The following is a 23,155-nucleotide window of genomic DNA, read 5'->3' as shown; positions in this document are numbered from 1 at the left end:
AATACAAAGCAAGGAAATACCTCGGTAAAGAGAATGGAGGTGGTACCTGTATATGGAACGACAGAGGTTAGCAGTCTAGGTAATGAGAGCACTCGGTAGGGAAGTTGGGGACATGATCTCTAGTCTCAGTCCTGCCATTATTGGTTTATGAGGCTCTAAATCTTTTGGGTCTTCCTTTTCTTACCTTTCAAATAAAGGAGATAGGTGAACCTTAAATATCTTCCCAACAATGTAGTGCCATAATTTTAATATAAATATTTTGTTAAACACACGTGCAGCTGTCAATTGTAAACACTTTATTTGCGACCAGATTTGTCTCTTACAGTTAAGGATTTTAATTCTTTCAGGGATAAAAATCAGGACTTAAACCTGACTGTTTATTGAGAAATGGAGGATGCATGCTGGTAATTACATTATTTAAATCTGTCTTCTAATAATCACTTGTGGAAAATTAAAATGCCTACTTAATTCTTAATTTGACAACTATTTTTTTGTGAGCATCCACTGTGTGCCAGATACTGTTAGGTGCAGGGCATACAGGAGTGAACAAGCCCGCCTGAGACCTTGTCTTCTCTTTGTCTACTATCTTTGAGTTTGACATAGGTGAAGAAGGCATCTTTTTTTTCCCCAAGTAGCCTAAGCTTATGGATTTGAAATCTTTTAACATGATAAATTCATTTACAAGTATCATATAGACAGATGAAGAATTAAAGAATTTTAAAAGTCATTCTATTTGAAGTGTTCTATGGGTCATTGTATTTCAATATTTGGCTGTAGAAAATCTATGGAAAAGCAAGGCCTGTCAATTTCTAATATTTATGATAAACTACAATAAAGGAAATTATGTTATCATACCAATATAAAGAACAGCATCATATTCATCAGCCTGTGCTGCAATAATGATTTACACCTGTTATTATCTAAAGTCAAATGGCTACTAGAACCTTTGCTGATTGCTACCACTGAAGACAATATGGATATAAATGCCCAGATCAAACCATTAAGTGCTGTCAGAGACATGGAAGTTCTTTGACAGATGTCCTAAATGAGCCAAGAGCACATATATTTGATGCCACGTAAAGTACCATGGATCCCATAAAAGATCATTTTGAAATGTGAAATATTTAGAGAAGATACGGACATTTAAAAATGTGTTTCAGAAAAATTAACTTGAAAAATCCTATTGAAATGACTGAAAATCTCTTATGTTGTCCGTAGATTAAAGAAACCAATTAGAATTGGTTGGCTTAGCATGCACTAGAATAATTCAGGAGAATTGGGGCTTTTAAAACTGACATAAATCAATGAGCATACTTACTCAGGATTATCTATGGGCAGGAAACAATCAATGAGTTTGGTAGAACTGCTTTCTGAAAGCACAGCACCTTTCTTAGTTTACACTATAATATTAGCTTCTTTGAAAAAGGAGATTTTTTTAGACAAAGTGTTTTGGCCTCATTTTTTTGGTCTTGCTGAGAGGAGAGAAAATAGCTTTTCCCACGATAACTAGCAAATGCTTATTCCATTTCTAGTCCCAAAATGTGTAAAGTGCATAGAGGTTTCAATAAGACCCTTGTCAAATCTTTCCCTCTTTTCCTTTAAGTCTTTCCTTGTTGGTTGATTTTTAACTGAGAATTGATTTTCACTGACCTAGCTGTGGGGTAGACAACTAAATGTGGGTCACTTGGGCTGTAGGATTCCCACAGAGGTGAGAAGGATTTAAAAAAACGACCCTTTGAGATAAAGTGCTGCAAATATCAGGGTGAGTCCTATTTAACAGCTCAGTGCTGACTACTGGAATTTTCCTCTATCCTCACATTTCATTTACACCTGCTGTTTCTTCTTTCTTTTAGCTTGCTTGGTGTGTGTGTGTGGTGGGGGTGGGTTATGTGTGGGTGGGGGAACTATACTATATTCAAGTAATTCGATTTAACATTTTATCCATCATTAGACTACCAAAATGAAGTTCAATGTTTACAGGGATCCTTGGCATCATTCGATGTGTCATTTAAAAAAGTCCCATTACCTAGTACTGCTTAACCATTACTCCAAAACACGGCAGCTTAAAACAGCTATTGTGTTTTGATTACAATTTGAGGAAATCAAAAATTGGATTTTTTTCTACCAAGCCGTTTGTGCCTGATCCTCATGGGACTAGTTGGAGGAACTAGGCCTGGGTGCTCTACTTGCAGACATGTCTTCACTTGCATGTCTCCGTGATGCTCCTTATGGCCTTTCTCTCTCTTCACATGGCATCTATCTGATTTTACACAGGTTCTTTCTATGTGGCCTGGGATTCTCACACCATGGTCATCTCAGGAGAGTCAGACTTTTTACTTGGGCTGACTTCCCCAGAGTGAGCCAGGAGAGGTGGGCATGTGCTGCAAAGCTCATGATCTTGAAATACCCTAGCTTAAGCTTGGCTATAATGAATACATTTTAAACAATCCTACTAACTCCATTTTGCCCATCCTGAGTTATGTAGGGCATTCTGTTCTGAAAGCTTGCGGTCTGAGACACTTGGCATCTTTGTAACCAATTTTCTGAGAAACAGGATCTACCAGCCCTGTACATCCTGTATCTGCAACTGTATAACTGTTATCCCACACTGCTACCCCACATCCTGAGTAAAAAACACTTTTAAGTTGAACTTTTTGTTAGGACCCCCTTCTCCCCTAACCCACTCCTTCTGCTTCTGTAATAATCTGGTTACTGCTCCCTGACCCTAAACTGGTATAAAAATGTTGACCACCCTTTGTCCTTGGCCAAGAGATTTGAGCTCTAGCTGACTCTCGGATGCTGGCATCAAGGTGGACTCTCAACAAACTCAGTGCATGGTGCTTTTATTTAAACTCACTCGGGTATAACAATCTAGCCTTGTAGAGTGTGCAATGTCACTTCTGTAACATGCCGTTTGTTAAAAAGAGGCACAAGTCCAACACAGTTTCCAGGAGAGGATAAGTAGACTCCACATCTTAATGGCAAGCATAGCTAAAATTCCTGGCAATCTTAATCTACAAAACTGGTGTTCAAATTCTTGATCTTCCATAAAGTCTTCTAATTAGTTTCCTTGAAATAATTACTTCCAAGATTGTAACTTTTGTTATAGCAGAAATAGCAAGTGCTTTAGAGTAAAACTGAAATTAAATGGCATCTTCTTCTTACTCTCTGTATAACTTTTGTTACTTAATATATCTGAACCTTAAATTCCTCATTAAAAAATCTGGATGACAACATTTTGGAGGAAGGCAAGGGAATCAGAAAATGTTTCAAATGTATTTCATGTAGTGCCTGGCACAGAGAAATTCAATAAATTTTAGTTCTTTAGTTTCTTCCTTATGCTTTCCTTCCAGATGAGTAGTTTTCCCCAATAGAAATGACACCTATGGCTTAAAAACTCTTGCTCCAATCTATCCTGCATGCAACTTGTGGTTAAAGGAATTTTCCTAAAACTTTTCTTTAAAATATCACACATTTTTCAAAATGTTTTATAACATTGTGATGGTTAACTTTACATGTTAACTTGACTGGATTAAGGGATACACAGCTGGTAAAGCATTATTTCAGGGTAAATTTGTGAGAGTGTTTCTGGAAGAGATTGGCATTTGAATCAGTGGACTGAGTAGGGAAGATTTGCCCTCGTGTGGACAGGCGTGATCCAATTGGCTGAGGGCCTAGATAGGAAGAAATGGGAGAGGAAAGGTGAATTATCTCTCTCTAGGCCCTGAACTGAGTTAACAGCTTTCCTTGTTCTGAGACTTTTAGAATTGGACTGAGCTACACAACCAGCTCTCCTGCTTTTCCAGCTAGCAGATGCCCTAGTGTGAGACTGCTCAACCTTCATAATCGTGTGAGCCAAATCCCCTAATAAGTCCCCTCTCTTCCATCTCTCTATCATCTGTCTATCTATCTTTTTTAAATTTTTAATTAATTCATTTTTTTTTTTTTTTGAGACGGAGTTTCTCTCTTGTTGCCCAGGCTGGAGTGCAATATAGCAATATTGGCTCACTGCAACCTCCATCTCCAGGTTCGAGTGATTCTCCTGTCTCAGCCTCCCAAGTAGCTGGGATTACAGGTGTCCACCACTATACCTGACTAATTTTTTTTTTGTATTTTTAGTAGAGATGGGGTTTCACCATATTGGCCAGGCTTCTCTTGAACTCCTGATCTCAGGTGACCCACCTGCCTCAGCTTCTCAAAGTGCTGGGATTACGGATGTGAGCCACAGTGCTGGGCCCTATCTATCTAATTATAATCTATCTGTTTATCAGTTCTGTCTAAGAACTCTTAGTTTTTAGTTCTGTATTAGAACTAATTACAGAGGCTATAATGAAATTTATTAAAATGTAATCTGTCTAGATATTCAAGGCTCCTGTAGTCTATCTCCAACTGCTCTTTTATAAACTTACTTCTGAGTATGATCTGGGGACTACACATTATACATTTAGTCCTCAACTGATAACCATTTCTCAAGCATATGCTAACTTTCTAGAACTATTCTAGATTCCAGAGATATAAACAAAACTTTTCTCTCTGTCCACTCCAAATGCATGTTATATTGTCACATAGATGAAATTCTGGCTACATATTCAACCTAATGTAATTCCTTTTCATATATTATATTCATAAATGAATCTGATGCTGAATACTTTCCTTGCTAAAATCTCTTCTGTCTCCAAATTCTGACCACTACCTCCAAATTCTGACCACCACCAACTCTGTGAATTCTTATTCTTTCACCTTTCATTTTGCTATCTTTGTTACTTTTGCTACTCTGTGTACCTCTATTTCCTACATAAACAACCGAAAACTGACTTTGATTATCTATCCTCCCAAAGTTAGCCTTCCATTAAATTTTTATTCAGGTATTGCTCCAATTTTTTTTTACCTGCTTCATTTCATTCAAGAGAATAATTCAGCTACTCTACTCTTTTTGGTACCTAACAAGAACTTAAATCTATGTCTCTTCTCCCTAGATGATTAAACCAAGAACTAATATCATGTTTCTCCAGAAATAATCAAAACTTTGGATTGCTGCATTATATTTTAGCTCTTTGTGTGCATATCTAATGTCACTTATAATCAAAGCCAGATTTATTTTTAAAAAGCTTTTGAAGAAAAACGGTCTCACTATATTGCCCAGGCTGGTCTTGACCTCTTGCCTCAAGCAATTCTCCCACCTTGGATTTCCAAAACACTGGGATTATAGGTGTGAAATACTGCGCCCAGCTCAAAGCTAGCTTTGATGTACGTATGAATCCTTTGTAACTAAAGGGATATTAAGATGCCCAATTACTATTTAGAAATTGAGATAATAAATTGTTTTCACCCATATTAACATAAATTAATAATTTAAAAATATTTCTGTTATTTATAATTTTTGTGTTTTAATTAGAAACTGCCTGTAGATAACTGAAAATAATCCTCATTAAGTTATATGATAACAGCAATCGCTAGTAATAAATTTCAAACAATCACGAAGAGACACGTTTACCTTTGCTATTCATTGACTTTGGACTGCAAAAGGATTTTAGAAGTGTTTTTTAAAGAGGACATATAAAAACATATTTTATAAAATTTAAGGAAAATTCTACCATTAATCTTATTCAGCTTTATTCTTAGTAAAGAATTTCTATTTGTTGAGCTAGTTTTTATTAACCTATTAAATCACCTACCTCTGTACCCTTCATTTCTATGCTGCACCCAAGATTGCTTTCATGTTTAAGGTTATCTTTGAGGAAGAGAAAACATGTAAGGCCGTCTTACACTCACAAACTTTTCTATGTTGATTAAATAAAGGATTATTTTTAGGTGAATTATATCTATGTATTTTCTGTACATGTGTGTACAAATGTGTGTTTAGGCAATTTCTAGGAAAGTATTAAATATATATGAATTTGAGATTGAGTGTCTACTTCACTTAATGTTTCTCGCAAGCATAATTCAATTTTAAAATTGGCTTAGACAAGGAAGAATATTAATTCTTTTCAACTATGACCAATATATTTTGAATATTTTTAGAGTGAGAAATAATTATTCAGGTTAAAGTTCTCTGTGCCTCCCCAATCATACCGTATTGCATACCTTCTATTCTGCTTCAAAGCTTCTACCTTTACTGGTTTGAAATAACTTGAATCATTCACTGACATGGAGGGAGTAGGAAATGCTATAATAGAATCCCTACAATACTATGCAACCACTCTCACCTGTCCATTTCAAAACAGACTATAAGGACTAGGAAACAGGTAAACGGAGTTATCATTCAGTTATTTCTTTGTACAATAATTTATTTTTCATTCATTAAATAATTATTGAAAAGTTTTTTTCTTTTTTTTATTGAATTTTAGGTTTGGGGGTACATGTGAAGAACATGCCAGATTGTTGCATAGGTACACACATGGCAGTGTGGTTTGCTGCCTTCCGTCCCCTCGCCTTTATCTGTCATTTCTCCCCATGCTATCTCTTCCTACCTCCCCACCCCCCGCCCCTCCCCCATTTCCCCCCAATGGACCCCAGTGTGTAGTGCTCCCCTCCCTGTGTCCATGTGTTCTCATTGTCCAACACCCGCCTATGAGTGAGAATATACGGTGTTTGATTTTCTGCTCTTGTGTCAGTTTGCTGAGAATGATGGTTTCCAGGTTCATCCATGTCCCTACAAAGGACATGAACTCATCGTTTTTGATGGCTGCGTAATATTCCATGGTGTATATGTACCACATTTTCCCTATCCAGTCAATCATCGTTGGGCATTTGGGTTGGTTCCAGGTCTTTGCTATTGTAAACAGTGCTGCAATGAACATTCATGTGCACATGTCCTTGTAGTAGAATGATTTATAATCCTTTGGATATATACCCAGTAATGGGATTGCTGGGTCAAATGGGATTTCTATTTTTAGGTCCTTGAGGAATTGCCACACTGTCTTCCACAATGGTTGAATTAATTTACATTCCCACCAACAGTGTAAAAGTGTTCCTATTTTTCCACATCCTTTCCAGCATCTGTTGTTTCCAGATTTTTTAATGATCACCATTCTAACTGGTGTGAGATGGTATCTCAATGTGGTTTTGATTTGCATTTCTCTGATGACCAGTGATGATGAGCATTTTTTCATATGTTTGCTGGCCTCCTGTATGTCTTCTTTTCTAAAGTATCTGTTCATATCCTTTGCCCATTTTTGAATGGGCTTGTTTTTTTCTTGTAGATCTGCTTTAGTTCTTTGTAAATTCTGGATATCAGCCCCTTGTCAGATGGGTAGAGTGCAAAACTTTTTTCCCATTCTGTTGGATGCCGATTCACTCTACTGACTATTTCTTTTGCCATGCAGAAGCTGTGGAGTTTGATTAGGTCCCATTTGTCTATTTTGGCTTTTGTTGCCATTGCTTTTGGCATTTTGGTCATGAAGTCCTTGCCTACACCTATGTCCTGCATGGTTTTGCCTAGATTTTCTTCTAGGGTTTTTATGGTGTTAGGTCTGATGTTTAAGTCTTTAATCCATCTGGAGTTAATTTTGGTGTAAGGTGTCAGGAAGGGGTCCTGTTTCTGCTTTCTGCACATGGCTAGCCAGTTTTCCCAACATCATTTATTAAAAAGGGAGTCCTTTCCCCATTGCTTGTTTTTGTCAGGTTTGTTGAAGACCAGATGGTTGTGGGTATGTTGTATTTCCTCTGAGGCCTCTGTTGTGTTCCATTGGTCTATATCTCTGTTTTGATACCAGTACCATGCTGTTTTGATTACTGTAGCCTTGTAGTATAGTTTGAAGTCCGGTAGTGTGATGCCTCCTGCTTGTTCTTTTTGCTTAGAATTGACTTGGCTATGCGGGCTCTCTTTTGGTTCCATATGAAGTTCAAGGTGTTTTTTTCCAGTTCTGTGAAGAAGGTCATTGGTAGTTTGATGGGAATAGCGTTGAATCTGTAAATTACTTTGGGCAGTATGGCCATTTTCACGATGTTGATTCTTCCTAACCATGAACATGGAATGTTTCTCCATCTGTTTGTATCCTCTCTTATTTCGTTGAGCAATGGCTTGTAGTTCTCCTTGAAGAGGTCCTTTACGTTCCTTGTTAGTTGTATTCCTATGTACTTTATTCTCTTTGTAGCAATTGTGAATGGCAGTTTGTTCTTGATTTGGCTCTCTTGAAGTCTATTACTGGTTTATAGGAATGCTTGTGATTTTTGCATGTTGATTTTGCATCCTGAGACTTTGCTGAAGTTGTTTATCAGTTTCAGGAGATTTTGGGCTGAGATGATGGGGTCTTCCAGATATCCAATCATGTCATCTGCAAATAGAGACAATTTGATTTCCTCCTTTCCAATTTGGATACCCTTTATTTCTTTTTCTTGCCTGATTGCTCTGGCTAGAACTTCCAGTACTATATTGAATAGGAGTGGTGAGAGAGGGCATCCTTGTCTAGTGCCAGATTTCAAAGGGAATGCTTCCAGTTTTTGCCCATTCAGTATGATATTGGCTGGTGGTTTGTCGTAAATAGCTTTTATTGTTTTGAGGTATGTTCTGTCAATACCTAGTTTATTGAGGGTTTTCAGCATGAAGGGTTGTGTAATTTTGTCAAAAGCCTTCTCTGCATCAATTGAGATAATCATGTAGTTTTTGTCTTTGGTTCTGTTTATGTGGTGAATTACGTTTATGGACTTGTGTATGTTGAACCAGCCTTGCATCCCTGGGATGAATCCTACTTGATCATGGTGGATGAGTTTTTTGATATGCTGTTGCAATCGGTTTGCCAGTATTTTATTGAAGATTTTTGCATCTATGTTCATCATGGATATCAGCCTGAAATTTTCTTTTCTTGTTGAGTCTCTGCCGGGTTTTGGTATCAGGATGATGTTTGTCTCATAAAATGATTTGGGAAGGATTTGCTCTTTTTGGATTGTCTGGAATAGTTTCAGAAGGTATGGTATCAGCTCCTCTTTTTATGTCTGGTAGAATTCGGCTGTGAACCCATCTCGACCTGGGCTTTTTTTGGGTGGTAGGCTCTTTATTGCTACCTCGACTTCAGACCATGTTATTGGTCTATTCAGGGTTTCGGCTTCTTCCAGGTTTAGGCTTGGGAGGATGCAGGTGTCCAGGAATTTATCCATTTCTTCCAGGTTTACTAGTTTATGTGCATAGAGTTGTTTGTAATAATCTCTGATGATGGTTTGGATTTCTGTGGAAACTGTGGTGATATCCCCTTTATCGTCTTTTATTGCATCAATTTGGTTATTCTCTCTCTTTTTTTTTTTTATTAATCTGGCTAGTGGTCTGTCTATTTTGTTGAGCTTTTCAAAAAACCAGCTCCTGGATTTATTGATTTTGTGAAGAGTTTTTTCTGTCTCTATTTCCTTCAGTTCTGCTCTGATCTTAGTTATTTCCTGTCTTCTGCTAGGTTTTTTTTTTTTTTTTTTTTTTTTTTTTTTTTTTTTTTTTTTGATCTTGCTCCTCTAGCTCTTTCAATTTTGATGATAGGGTGTCAATTTTAGATCTCTCCTTTCTTCTCATGCGGGCACTCATTGCTATATATTTTCCTCTGGAGACTGCTTTAAATATGTCCCAGAGATTCTGGTATGTTGTGTCTTCGTTCTCATTGGTTTCGAAGAACATCTTTATTTCTGCCTTCATTTCATTGTTTATCCAGTCGACATTCAAGAGCAAGTTGTTCAGTTTCCATGAAGCTGTGCGGTTCTGAGTTAGTTTCTGCATTCTGAGTTCTAACTCAATTGCACTGTGGTCTGAGAGACTGTTTGTTATGATTTCTGTTCTTTTGCATTTGCTGAGGAGTGATTTATTGCCAATTATGTGGTCAATTTTAGAGTAGGTGTGATGTGGTGCTGAGAAGAATGTATATTCTGTGGATTTGGGGTGGAGAGTTCTGTAAATGTCTATTAGGTTTGCTTGCTCCAGGTCTGAGTTCAGGTCCTGGATATCCTTGTTGATTTTCTGTCTGGTTGATCTGTCTAATATTGACAATGGGGTGTTAAAGTCTCCCACTATTATTGTGTGGGAGTCTAAGTCTCTTTGTTAGTCATTAAGAACTTGCCTTATGTATCTGGGTGCTCCTGTATCGGGTGTGTATATATTTAGGATCGTTAGCTCTTCTTGTTGCAGTGATCCTTTTACCATTATGTAATGTCCTTCTTTGTCTCTTTTGATCTTTGTTGCTTTAAAGTCTATTTTATCAGAGATGAGAATTGCAACTCCTGCTTTTTTTTGCTCTCCATTTGCTTGGTAGATCTTCCTCCATCCCTTTATTTTGAGCCTTTGTGTATCCTTGCATGTAAGATGGGTTTCCTGGATACAGCACACTGATGGGTTTTAGCTTTTTATCCAATTTGCCAGTCTGTGTCTTTTGACTGGGGCATTTAGTCCACTGACATTTAGGGATAGTATTGTTATGTGTGAATTTGATACTGTCATTTTGATGCTACCTGGCTGTTTTGTTGGTTAGTTGATGCAGATTCTTGATTGTGTTGATGCTCTTTTACCATTTGGTGTGTTTTTGGAGTGGCTGGTACTGGTTGTTCCTTTCTATATGTAGAGCCTCTTTCAGGAGTTCTTGTAGAGCAGGTTTGGTGGTGATGAAATCTCTGAGTGCTTGCTTGTTCACAAAGGATTTTATTTTTCCTTCACTTATGAAGCTTAGTTTGGCTGGATAAGAGATTCTGGGTTGAAAGTTCTTTTCTTTAAGGATGTTGAATATTGGCCTCCAATCTCTTCTGGCTTGTAGGGTTTCTGCTGAGAGATCTGCTGTGAGTCTAATGGGATTCCCTTTGTGAGTAACCCGACCTTTCTCTCTGGCTGCCCTTAGCATATTCTCTTTCATTTCAACCCTGGTGAATCTGACGATTATGTGCCTTGGGGATACTCTTCTTGAGGAATATCTTTGTGGTGTTCTCTGTATTTCCTGTATTTGAATACTGGTCTGCCTTGCTAGGTTGGGGAAGTTTTCCTGGATAATATCCTGAAGAGTATTTTCCAGCTTGGATTCATTCTCTTCATCACATTCAGGTACACCTATCAGACATAGATTAGGTCTTTTTACATAGTCCCACATTTCTTGAAGATTTTGTTCATTCCTTTTTGCTCTTTTTTGTCTGTTCTTGCGTTCTCTTTTTATTTCATTGAGTTGATCTTCGACCTCTGATATCCTTTCTTCTGCTTGGTCAATTCGGCTGTTGAAGCTTGTGCATGCTTCACGAAGTTCTCATATTGTGTTTTTCAGCTCCATCAGTTCACTTATATTCCTCTCTATGCTGTCCATTCTCGTTAGCATTTCGTCCAATCTTTTTTCAAGGTTCCTATTTTCTTTGTGTTGGGTTAGAACATGTTCTTTTAGCTCACTGTAGTTTCTTACTACCCACCTTCTGAAGTCTGATTCTGTCATTTCATCACCCTCCTTCTCCATCCGGTCTGGTTCCCTTGCTGGTGAGGAGTCGTGATCCCTTTTAGGAGGAGAGGTGTTCTGGTTTCGGGAGTTTTCATCCTTTTTGTGCTGGTTTCTTCTCATTTTTGTGGGTTTATCCACCTGTTGTCTTTGTAATTACTGTCCTTCAGATTGGGTCTCTGAGTGAGCTTCTAGTTCATGGATGCTGAAGTTAATTTTTTTTTTTTTTTTTTTTTTTTTAAGCTTTCCTTCTAACCATCTGGCCCCTCTGCTGTAGGACTGCTGAGGTCCTTTCCAGGCCCTGCTTGCCTGGGGGTCACCTGCAGCAGCTGCAGAACAGTAAGGGTTGCTACCAGTTTCCTCTTCTGCTATCTTTGTCCCAGAAGGATGCTCGCCTACTGTCAGTCCATTCTCTTCTTTATGAGGTGAGTCTTTGGATCTATGGGGGTCAGGGAGCTATTTGAGGAGACAGTCTATCTTTTATTGGGGCTTAAGTCCTGAGTTGTGAGCTCCGTTGTTCATTCAGAGCTGCTGGGCAGGTATGTTTAGGTCTTCTGCAGCTGAACTCATAAAGCACTTTTTGTTCCCAGGTGCTCTGTCCCAGGGAGTTGGAGCTTTATGAGTTTCCATTGCACTACTGCCTTTTTTGATTTTTCTTTCAGGTCTGACCCGCCCAGCTAGCAGCACGCCTAGCTACTGCCTGCCCGCAGGGTTTTTGCTGAGCTGCTGTGGGCTCCGCCCAGCTGCCCTGAGCTCTTCCCTGCAGTCCTGTTTATATGGGCATAGTTAGAACTGTCTCGGCAACGGTGGCCCCACCTCTATTATGGCGGACTCTCTCTGTTGTGGCGGGTTGCCTCGGCAACGACAGCCTGCCTCCATAGAGGTGGAGAGTCTCAGTAATGGCCGAAGCCCCTCCCGCCCTGGGGCCGGACCGTCCTGGTTCAGCTGTGCTTGGTTTGAAGGGCTCAACCCAGAGGGTTTCCAGTTACTGTTTTTGTTTTCCTTGTTGTTTGGGGTGGAGGGGTGGGACCAACCGAGCCTGATCACCTGGCTCCCTGACTCAGAGTCTTTTCTTTTAAGTTGAAGGACCCCGCGTTCCAGTCGCTTGTTGAAAAGGCGCGGGGATCTCCCGTGCTGCGACTCACTGAGTCGGCTCGAACTGCGGTGCTGGCTACTGGCAGATTTTTTGCCTAGGAATCTCCTGGCCTGGCTTGCTATTTCAGATGAATGCGTAACTCTGCCGTCTCAGGGCTCTGCTCGCCAGCTAAGAGGGCTCCCAGACCAGTGGCTTTTGTACAGAGAACCACAGCAACAGGGCGTGGTCACAGCAGCTGCGCTGGCGGAATCGGCCCCGCGGGGGCCAAAACAGCCACACCGCCGGGACTGCAACGCTGGCGACCCCTCTGCCTGGGTATCTCCTGGTCTGTGGGCAATAAGAGTTCGTCTGGAAATGCGGCGTCCACTCACCCTCTGCACTTTCACTGGGAGCTGAAGTCCTGAGCTGTTCTTAGGTGGCCATCTTCCCAGCATTCTTGAAAAGTTATTTGTAGAAGACACTATGCTAGCTCTTGTAGGTATACAAAATGTATCCAACTTTAATGAAGCTTACAGTTTAGTAGTAAAAAATTACATGCCATATAGTCTATATTTGTTGTGAATTTTTAAGATATTTTAATTAGCATATTTATATAACATCAATTAATATATATTAACAATATCCCTTGTTTATGCTTGATACTCTAGTATGATTATTACAACATACTTTTATTTTCAAAGGTGTCCCCATTTGGAGGATGAATTATATCAGTAATGTTTAAAGTGTGGTCCAAGGATTTCTGGGGGTATCTGATATGTTTTCTTGGGCCAGCAAGATCAAAATTATTTTTATAATATACTACAATTTTTTTTTTCTTTTTCTCCTCTAACTTTTTTATGAGTGGAGTTTTCCAAAGGCCACATGAAGTGTGATGTTGCAGCTGACTGAATGTAGAGGCAGATCTGGGAATCCAGCTGTCTTCTATTAAGCCAGATATTAAAGAGACTGCATGATCATAAAACAAAGCCACTTCTCTTGGTAATCTTTACGTTCATTTTGAAAAAAATATTTATTTTTCATTAAAGTATATCGTTTATGTTATTAGAAACTGGGTCTATTTTATCTGTATTATTTTAAGTGCATTTACAGATGAATATATATTTTCATTCTCAGTTTTCATGTCTAACAGCGTAAAAATTCTTAATATAATCTGTATAAATATCAGCCTTCTGGGCCCTTAATAATAGTTAGGAACGTAAAAGCCTCCTGGGACCGGAATGTTATGTTACTGGAAAGTTACATTTTCCCCCATATTATTTCAATTACCAGTTTGGGTTTACTTCAGTTTCTGTCTTTGGAGCCATAGACTTTTATTTCCCCATATATGAAAAGACTTTCTCTCAACTCATACATTCAAGAAATACTGTGTCCAGTATTGTGCTGAGAGCTAAGAATACTGGAAGTAAATTAAAGGGATTTTGTTATGTTACATAAAAAGTAGTCACTAAAAATTTAAAATTTACCCATGGCAAGCTAGGAAGGAAAGCTATGTGGTTTATGCCTATCTATAATATTTTGATTTGGCCTTAGGGGTAAGAACAGGAATCATTCCCCATGGAAAATTACATTTGAACTAAAACATGAAGTATATACAAGTGCTCATGTGATGATGCATGGAAAGAGCATTATAGATAGAGGAAGTACATATGGAAAGGCTCTGTGGAAGGCAGAAGCATGAAGGATATGAAGGGCATGAAAGACTGGGAAGATCCATTTGGCACGAAGATTGTAACAGTAGAGTGGATAGAGTCAGGGTAAGAGATTCAGGTGAAGAGGTAGGTAGAGACCAGATTATAAAAGGCTGCCTACACCCACTAAGAGGACTTTTCTTAGCATTACATGCAATGAAAAAATTTTAAGTGGGGGATAGGGGGTCACAGGATTTGTGTGTGTGTGTGTGTGTGTGTGTGTGTGTGTGTGTGTGTGTTTGGTTCCATGATTTGATTGTTGGCTGTGAAAGTGAGTTCTGCTGTGAGATGATGGAGGTCGAACTAGGATGATAGTTTTCAAGAAACAAAGACATATTTAGGAGCAAAATCAATGTAGCTTTTTGATGGATAAGGTATTAGGATGGATGGAAACACCTATGAATAGACTTCCTTTCTTTCATTTGGCATTTAACATATATTTAAAATTTTAAGAAATTGGCAGCACTTAGAAACTTTTGGACTATGCAACTGACTGGTTAGTTAAATGTTTTTCATAAGCACTGACCAGTAAAAGTTGAAGACTTCCAAGTCAGTGAAAATTCCCATGGAGCATTCACATGTAGACTTGTGTACTACAATGAAAAATAAAAATGATAGACTGTAAACTTCAGGCTAAATGAGACCAACAGTTCTCTAATATTATTTCCAGTGAAATGTGTTGTTTTATTCTCCTAAAATAGATATGCGAATCAAGCTCCAACTGGTTTTGATATCCATTGTTTTAGAGCTCTAGATTTACTCTTTTCTGCCCAGTCACTGTGGCCAATTAAATCGAGATCAGATGTACATTTTCTCCATCAAATCAATTTTTTTTCTTCCTTATTCACTATTCCACAAGAGTGAACATCTAGAATGTATAGTCATGCATTGCAAAATGACGTGGTCAACAACAGACCTCATATATGACAGTGGATCCATAAGATATACAGTATTTTTACTGTATATTTTCTGCTTAGATATGTTTATATATAAAAATACTTAACTTTGTGTTACAGTTGCCTATAGTATTCAGTATAGTTACGTGCTGTACAGGTTTGTAATCTTAAAGCAATAGGCTGTACTGTATAGCCAAGGTGTGTAGTAGGTTATATCATCTAGGTTTCTTTAAGTAGATTCTATGATGTTTGTGGAGTCCCAAGGAGTTAAAAGAAAATTGAAAAATGGGCTTAGCTGGCAAAAACAGAAACAGGCAAAAAGGAATGAATGCTCTGAGAAATGGGGTGAACCACAAGCAGCTCACTAGCATCTAAACATTCTGTTACAGGTGTTAGCTCACAGCCCACCTGCACCCAAGCATTCTGTTTGCAAGCATTCAGCTCAAGCAGCACAGCCTTATAGAACTCCCCCTCCAGTCCTTGCCTCTTTGCAGACAGCAAACAGCCTTCCTTCTGCTGTCTTGCCTGTTGCATCCTTGCAATGTATCTTCCCTTTTTTTAAAAAAGAAATCTGCCTGTCAAAACTCATTCCTGTCTTGGTAAATTCTTTACCATGTGTGCCAGCCTGAAAGAGTCACTAACACAATGTTCACATGACAAAATCACCTAAGGACGCATATCTCACAATGTATCCCTGTTGTTAATCAAGGCATGACTGTATTATGTTATTTGAGGATCCTTTATTTGATTTTATTCTGTTATTTTTTATATAGATTTGTAACAGCATTATCAAATCTGTCTGGTGTCTTTGAAGAGTTGTGGGACAGTGGAGAGATCCAAGACCCAAGCTAGGCCAACTGATTCAAGTCTCTGGGAAGACATTTGAATTAATCTGTGGGTAACTTGTTCATACTGAAGTTGGAGAAAACTAAGAAAGAGCCTGTGGAGAAATATTTGAATCTTTGTTTTCTGGATTAGGGAGTCCTGAATGAAGTTACTACTCTCATTTAAGACTTTGAGATAAAGTTGCCTTTGGAAGCTTCTAGAATTCTATTGTTTTTAGGACTTAGTAACATTTCAAGGGTTTAGTTGTAGTGTATAGTATGTGAGGGCAACAGCTGCCCTACAAGTGATCTACAATTGATTGAATTTATAATTGAAAAGTTGACTGTGATTGACTTTCTGAGGTTTCTTGGATTAGAACTTGCCCTGTTCTTGGTTTTAAAAGACATTTTAGTGTCACCTGTTTAACATCATCAGCAGAGATTCTTTTATTTTTTTTTCTTTTTAGCCACATGTGTAATAACCTGTTTTTCCACTTCTCCATCTGAGGGGACATTTAATGCTGTTACCAGCTAGAATAACTGTTCTGATGCAGCAATTCACCTGTGGCTGGGGATACCTGTGGCACTTTATTCATTTGTGTTAGTGAATTTTAATTGATTACATGCTGATAGTTTACAGAATATAGAAATCTTGTTTCCTGATACATATACTGTTTAACATTTACCTTATCACCAGTCTTTTAACTTCTAATATTTGAATCAAAGATTTCTATACCTATTTGCCCCAATTTGATTCTTACTATAATTCAGCAAGTACCCATTAAATTAAACAACATGGGATTGGAATGTAAAGCAATTAATATACTTATTGATTTGAAAATATGAAATGATAGGGCTTTTAAGTTGAAATACATTGAATGATGTAAGTCTACTGAAAATTATACTCTTTAAAATTAACTTACGTGTTTACTTATTAGAATTGATTTATGTCTTGCTTCTTGCTGTGATCAGTACTTGAAAGTTATATCACTTAGATTTCAATATTTCATAATTATAACTCTAGCTATTCAGGAGGTTTATCACTCTACACTCTCATCTGAGTAGCATTTGTGATGTTTTAGACGATGTTTTCTATTTGAAATCGTATAAGTTCTAATATCACTAAAGTTAAAGAGGCAAATTAGTTAGTGATCTAATTAAGTTTCTGACTTCACATTTTCTTCATTTGGTTGGAGTTATTTTCCACCTGATAATCACACAGATATTATACCAGATGTATAAAATGGTTAATGAGAATACATATAATTTAATAATATTCATGTATAAAATTGTTAATGAAAACATATAATTTAGTAATATTCATCTCATAAATATCAGTTAAAGCTAGGTAGAGGTTGATGATTCTCTTCAGTCTTCTAGCTATTCATATATGTGTGTTGACCTGTAAGAAACAATTACCACATTGAAGATTGTGTATCCCAATATTTTCTAGCTGTTCATTGATGGAAGTGAGAGCATTTTCAGAAAAGAGAAAAAAAAAAAAAAAAAAAAAAAAACATGATTGTTAGCAGCCTTTTCCTGTGCAGTAAGTGAAGCAAAGCATTATTTTAAGGGAAAGATGAAAGTAGCTGCAGAGGCCATTTAGACTTGAACTCCTATGCATGAAGGCCATCCACCCCAAGTCTATCCATCACATATGACTACCAGCCAATCTTTGCAGGCTATAATTTCTCTAGCAAAAGGTAAGGCAATACAGCCATCCCCAGCTTTGATGAAACTTTTATGAAGGAAAATTTATACTAGTTGTACCTGGTGCTCAGTTGGGAGCTGATTAAATGATTTATATTTTGCCTGATCAGAAAGCCAGGCAGATTAAAAATTGTGGCAATCCCCTTTCAGAGTGCACATCCTTGTCTTCAGGTCATTGCTGAGAGAAATTGTCAATGTGGTTCAAGGACAGCTCAGCAATTCTTACTTTCTCAAGGCAAGTCATTATTTAAGTGGTTGGATGTATATTTTTAAGAGCAATGCCTTTGAAAGCTGACTTTCCCCTGTAATTACAGCCCTGCCAAATAGATGTTAATTTAGAGTTGTTTGGGGTTTCAAAAGGCAGGACATAAATTAAATTTACTTAAATATCCTCCAGAAGTCTTATCTTTCAATTTCAAGACAAATATAACTTAAAATAAGGATTTTAAACATGCCAGTTACTGGCTCAGAAACTAGAGAGGGATTGAAACATAACAGCAGAGGAAATCTGGCCAAGTGAAGGCAGAAATGGGGAAGTCAAGCCAGGCAGGAAGAATCTGCTACATGTTATGAGCTGGGAAGGCAGTGATTGAGTCTAGGCAGATAGTCCTGGCTAGCTCCTTCACATATTGTCCATTTCTTATGCTGATACATTTCCTTATTTATCAACATTGTTTCAGTAAATCTTTTAAATGACTATCAATAGCAATGAATATTTATTATTTACCTTATACATAATATAGTAGGTTTGGAGATGTAAGGAAACAAATATTAATAGTAATAGGCCTCGGATTTGCTACTCATCAGTGCCAGAAGAATCCCCTTACTAGAAGGTAAATTTGAGAATCTAGCATCGAAAGGAGCTGAACAAAAAAGTAGTTGCCATATATATTTCATTCCTCATTCATGGTGTTGCCATTGTTCTTTGCATATATTTTTAATTTTGCCATTAGCTATTTGCATTATTACTATCATTTATACATCTCTACTAGACTGATTTGTCTTACTTATTTCTGCTTCAAGTGTGTATGTTAGTTCCCAGAATGAAGCAGATTCTCCATAAACATTTGCTATGTGGTGGGAGGAACAAATAAATAAGACAAGTCATCAAAGTTCCTGCTAATCAGAGGTTGTATAATATATTTCCTGGGGAACAGATATCCAGTCAGATAAAATACAAGGATACTGTATACTGGTATCCTTTTAAGGGACACAATCACCATATTTAGTCATAAAACTGAAATGATGTAAATGTTATGTGAAAGTTCTAGAGGATGTCACCTTGAACTGACAGATGGATGTGTTCAAGAGGCTTTAAAAAGTGACTTTCAAAAATTGTGTTTCAAAACGCTTCAGAATTTTTACATTTGTCACACCAACTTCTTGTTTGTAAATTCATATTCAATTAAAAAGTGTCATGAGAGATTATCTTAATAAATATTTTTCTTTTTTCCCAGAAAACAGTATATCATAGAAGTATAATGAAGGAGTAATTGGGAAATGGGATATATAGTTAATGTTTTTCTGACATACCTACCTTTATTTTGCATTGAAAACATATAGACCAAAAGCATAATAGTGTTCAGATGCATGGTAGAAATAAATTGACTCTGAATTCCAACTTTTACATATTAATAAATGTATTGATAATCAATTAAGTGATAATTCCTTTCCTCTTCAACCTCCCCACTTTATCCCTTTAGAAGCCAATAACCAAATTTAAAGCAATGTACATAGTACACATCTTCTGTTATTTAAATAATAAATACTGTCTCAGGGTCATGTTCAGATTGTGCATTAGAGAATGTTTTAAATTATAGTATTTATGCATCAATTTTCAAATAACTGTTAAAGGTAGCATTTAAATACTTTCCAAATGACTTTTAAAATTTAAGAGTTATTTTTTGTTTCTGTTCTTTAGAAGTTATTGAGCCAATTTCTACCACTTAAAACAGTTTATAACAAATAAGGTTACTCTGGAGACAATTTTCATACATTAAAAATTTCTCTTTCGGTGTTGTAAAAATCAAAGTCCAAGTAAGTTGAGAAAGAATATGATTAAATAAATAAGCTTTGACCAAATTTATGGAGTTTGTGTTTAACAACTTCTATGTTCTTTCACATAGTAAATGTTTATGGCCAAACTTCCAATCAGCTCTGTCGGGACCATTATTTGGCATTATGTCTGGGTTTGTCTGTTTTGTTGCTCTTGATTTCTTAGTTTAATTTTTAGTTCAATTTGTTATGAGTATACACCACTGTAATGAATACTGACATAATGAGTTGATTCAAAAGTAAATGATTCAAGAAGTTAATATAACCATGTAGGAAAATAAACATCCAAATGATGCAGCAAAGAAAAGATAAATTGCTTATGAGTTAATTTATTTTGAAAGCTAAACAAAAAAATGGTGCAGCATTTTGGGGGAGAAGTGATTATCTCTTCTATATTTGCAGACAGTTTAAAAAAAAACTATAGCTATAGCATTCTTATTAATCTTATTCTTCCCACCTCTCATCTTTTTTATTTCCTCCTAGCTCTCTTTATCTTTTATTACTTCTCCCATGAAAAACATTAAGCCTGTCTTATGTGAAATGCTAAATCGAACATGAAGCAAAGTTGCAATTCAGTATGATCACCCATACAACATTTAAGTTTGCAAATTAGCCATCACATGAGTCCATGAAAATAAAACAGTGGCAGAGACTTCTACATAAATAAGCTTTTATTTAGGCATTTCATGACACAAATGGTCTACTGGCTAGAGAGATAGAAGAGGGTATGTAAGAGCATGTGCTGAGTATGAATAAGAGTGTGTCATCTGATACTGGCTCCCTGAGGTATTCCCAGGGTGATGAGTCTGCTGGCATGCTTGAGGCAGGTAGGCTCTGCCTGTGTGGTACACATTCATTTCCTTAAATTTCAAGCAGGATAGTGTAGGGGCCAAGGAAAAACTTCCCCATTGCCCTCTAAAGGTTTGCTGAAAATCACTGACAAGAGGCAGATTAAAAGAAAAGGCACATGTATTCATCATTAAGTGTATATGGGGGCCTTCAGCAGAATAAAGAACCAAAGACATAGAGGACATTGTCTATTTTCATGCTTAGGTTTGAAACCGTCCCAATAATATTGTAGAGTTTTTTTTTTTAATTTATTTTTAATTTTTAACGGCCTTAGAAATGGACCTTTCTGGTCTTAAAGCTTGAAGCTTAAATTTATTTTACCGCAGTTCCTTCCTCAGGAAATGGCCTTAGGGCCTCTCAAAAAAAATTATCGCAGAACTGAAACTCACCAGATTACCACATCCAATGAGATGCCAGATCCCTCATTCATCATGATTCCTTCCTTGCCCCTCTCTAGTTCCTGTTTTCTTACACTTTGTTACATTTCTTCCCTGCTGTGTAAACCCCTGGTTTTAGTTTGTCAGGGATATGAAACTGAGCCCCCATGTTGTCAGTTGAAGCACCCAATTAAAGCCTTCTTCCCTGGCAATATTCATAGTCTTAATTATTGGCTTTCTGTGTGGCGAGCAGCAAGACCTAGACCAAAGGTCCTGGTGTTTTTGGTAACAGGTTCAACAAAGTACAAACAGCTATGTAGAAATATGATTGGAAGGTAAGTATATGATCTAATGCTATAGACTGAGTGGAGAAACCCAGCAAGGTCTGTCTGTCTAGATTCTACTTGGCCTCTGGGAGCATGCATTCCTTCCTTCTTGGTATTGGCAGGACCCTTTATGGAATGAGAGTCTTATGACTTAAATTCAAACAAGATAGGTCAGATAATTTCCTTATGGCCAGTTTTTACACAGAAAAGCAGAGGGAAAGTTAGGTTTTTAGTTTTTATAGCTGCTTTGGGGAAAAAGTGGTTTTAGTTTTTATGACCCATCCTGGTGAAGAGGGATTCTAATTTCTATGACTAGTCTCAAGGGAGAATTGGACTGAGAGACAGGAGGGCAGGAGAACATCAGAGAAAAACTTAAGCTTTCGGAGGCAGTTTCTGAGGGAGAAGGGAAAAAAGAGGCAGGCAGGTAGGAGGGATGTCAGGAAAAAAGGAAGGAGAACAAAAAGAAAGATAGATTTAGGTCCACTTCTGATATGGTTTGGCTCTGTGTCCCCCTTCCCCAAATTTCATCTCCAGTTGCAATCCCTATGTGTTGAGGGATGGACCTGGTGGGAGGTGACTGGATTATGAAGGTGGTTTCCCCCATGCTGTTCTCAGGATAGTGAAGGAGTTCTCATGAGATCTGTCTGATAAGTGTCTGGAGAGCACATTTTCCCTATTTGTGCTTGCTCTCTCTCTCTCACTCTCTCTCTCTCTCTCTCTCTCTCTCTCTCTCTCTCTCTCTCTCTCTCTCTCCTGCTGCCTTGTAAAGAAGGTAGCTGCCCAACTTCACCTTCCACCATGATTGTAAGTTTCCTGAAGCTTCCCCAGCCATGTAGAACAGTAAGTCAATTAAACCTCCGTTGTTTATAAATTACTCAGTCTCAGGTATTCCTTTATAGCAGTGTGAAAATGGACTAATACAATCTCTAAGGCAGAGCTTTTCCCTACAAATCTATAAAATGCACAAAAATATTTATATTACATTCATTCATTCACACAATGAAACTTAATGAGTAGCTACTATATATTATGGACTCTTCTAAGAACTTCAATATGTAGCATTACAGAAAGTGTGACATAGTCCAGGAGTCAGCAAACTTTTCTGTTAAGGACCAAATACTAAATATTTTTGGCTTTGTAGAACATGTGGTTTCTGTCTCAATTGTGCCTTTGTAATGCAAAAGTAGCAATAAATAATAGTAAACTGAGGAGCATTGCAGTGTTCAAATAAAACTTTGTTTACCAAAGCAAGCAGAGCAGGATTGGTCCTGCAGCTCATAGTTTGTCCATCAGGATTATTCTAGTTGACAGTGATTTGAAACTTAGTCATAGTCCTGGATAAAAGTCACTACATTTCTTACATTCAAATTGTAATCTCAACTGCAGGTTTTAGGTTTTGTTTTGTTGGGAGACATAGATTAGGTTTTTAATTATGTAATGTATATTGGATTTTATTAAAAGGGACTCCTCACAAAATGATAAAATTTTGCCTTGGGTAAGTCAATAATGTGTTACATGAATCTTGTGGATTGTTTGTACACAAGAAACAATACCAGCTAGGAGGCAAGCGTGTACTTAGTACAGAGCTCTATAAAATTGGATTTGACGCATGTGTTACAGCCCAAAGGGATGTAAGTGACTCTGCACTCTCTTAAGTCTATATCTAAATGTTGAGACTTCACTTTTCACTGATGAAAGTGAAAGCTCAAAGCTCACATTTAACCACAACTAAGCAAACTCAGCTCTATGACCTCTAATATAGGTGAGTCACTAGTACAAATGGATCACTAGTATAAGCAGATCAGTAGTCTATAATCTTACAAACCAGAAAATTGTACTCCTCTGGAAAAGAACAAACCAGATTAGTAAAAGAGAGGCTTGTGTTTGATGTGAGAGTAATAGCAGGAGTTTTCTCTTTTGCAAAGTCCTACAATTTGATTTCTATTAGAAAAAGAA

The sequence above is a fragment of the Saimiri boliviensis genome, chromosome 3, assembly GCF_048565385.1.
Source record: "Saimiri boliviensis isolate mSaiBol1 chromosome 3, mSaiBol1.pri, whole genome shotgun sequence".
NCBI classification, from domain to species: domain Eukaryota; kingdom Metazoa; phylum Chordata; class Mammalia; order Primates; family Cebidae; genus Saimiri; species Saimiri boliviensis.
Note: the sequence above shows the minus strand (reverse complement) of the source record.